This window comes from Myotis brandtii, unplaced genomic scaffold (assembly GCF_000412655.1).
Source record: "Myotis brandtii unplaced genomic scaffold, ASM41265v1 scaffold276, whole genome shotgun sequence".
Taxonomy (NCBI): Eukaryota; Metazoa; Chordata; class Mammalia; order Chiroptera; family Vespertilionidae; genus Myotis; species Myotis brandtii.
Window position 1 is genome coordinate 1,233,372 of NW_005360509.1, and position 1,468 is coordinate 1,234,839.

Below are 1,468 nucleotides of genomic sequence, written 5' to 3' on the forward strand. Positions count from 1 at the left end.
GCCCCGGCCTGCCGCCCGCGCGGGAAGCCCGATGATGAAAGGGAAAGGGGCCCCTTCACCTCCGGGCTCCCAGGCCGGAGCTTTTGTTGGGGAAGAAATACATACGGCCCTCTCCAGCCCCCCACCTCCCAGACGGAAAGAAGTGCGAGCGTGGCTTGGAGGAACCTCGATGGCTCTGGCGCTCGGTTCTCTTTCTCCCCATCTCGAAGTTGCGAGCTTTGGACAGGGAAGTCGGGCGCCGCCATTGTCGCGGCCGTTCAGGGGCAGGGAGGCGGCTGCCGCTACTTATGTAAGTTCGGCTTTGCCGGAGCTCCCGCTCCCTGCTCCGTCAGGGCGCCTGGGCGCGCCAGCGATTTGGAGAACCTTCACTAAAGGGCAGCTTTGTTAGGGAGGAGCAGTTAGAGCTACAGGGCTCACCACCTGCACCGACTGGCAATGGGTATCTTCCAGTTTGACTCACCTGAACTTAGCCATTGGAACATCTCAATAGAAAAAGGTGGTCCAGAGAGAGAGAGAGAGAGAGAGAGAGAGAGAAGGCCAAATAACACCCTAGCCAAAAAATAAGGGGGGCGGGGGCGCATCAGCACACTGATGTGTATGGCCACTCCTCTCCCTACCTAGTCCATCCCTTTTATCCCACAAGCCCCAGGATAGTTACTGGCAGCGGTAGGGAGTGTGACCTGGTAGGAAGTTTGGCCTGGCCACTTGCTTCTGGGGGTGACTACAGGCCAGGTTCCATTTGAGGAACAAAGTCAGAAGCATCCCTAGAACTGATTGTGCCCAGCCCGCACACTGGTTGCTGTGTTGGCTTTTCTGTAGAGGGAACTTTGTGATAGTTTTCAGGACTTGGGTCTCTTGGTTTGCGTCTTGCACCACAGTTTTGGGGTCAGACTATTGCAGCCCAGTCCCTTGGTCTTACCACATTGAAGTCTGTGTGATCACTGTTCGGTAGAAGAAACTTTTTATATTTTTCAGGACATTGGTCTGCAGGATGGAGTCCCTCTGGTAAGAGTTCAAATTAAAAAGCTAGAATTCTGCCCTACCTGGTTTGGCTCAGTGGATAGAACATCGGCCTGCGGACTGAAAAGTCCCGGGTTCGATTCCAGTCAAGGCACATGTCCAGGTTGCAGGCTCAGTCCCCAGTAGGAGGTAGCCGATCAATGATTCTCTGTCATCATTGATGTTTCTCTCTCTCCGTCTTCCTTCCTCTCTGAAATCAATAAAAATATATTTTAAAATAAAAAGCTGGAATTCTTTGAGCTTCTCTGTAGGGATACAGGTGAAAACACTGGGGTTTCTCAAATGCAGGCTTAGAGACCAGTGTAGCTTAAATGATGTGTGCTACATTGTACAGAAGTGTGGAAAGAAGAAACCAGCTACTGTTCCCTCTCCTCCAATGTTAACTGTTGGGTATATGAGCTTCTGTAACTTTCTCTGTATTTATATATATATATATATTCTCTATATG

The 1,468-nt window shown here is 51.1% G+C and overlaps 1 protein-coding gene across 3 annotated transcripts in view; it reads left to right on the forward strand.

Moving 5' to 3' along the window:
* The first annotated feature begins 6 nt into the window (after nucleotides 1-6).
* The window catches only part of ZBTB14 (zinc finger and BTB domain containing 14), a 7,635-nt gene continuing 6,173 nt past the window's right edge, over nucleotides 7-1,468 (forward strand). The window contains exons 1-2 of one of the 3 annotated variants that reach the window (XM_005868734.2): nucleotides 7-289; nucleotides 976-1,005. The gene's annotated coding sequence lies outside the window, so the exon portion shown is untranslated. Of the gene's footprint in view, nucleotides 290-723; nucleotides 1,006-1,468 lie in introns of those variants that run through there. The other 2 variants (XM_014541670.1, XM_014541669.1) reach the window with 2 other exon arrangements.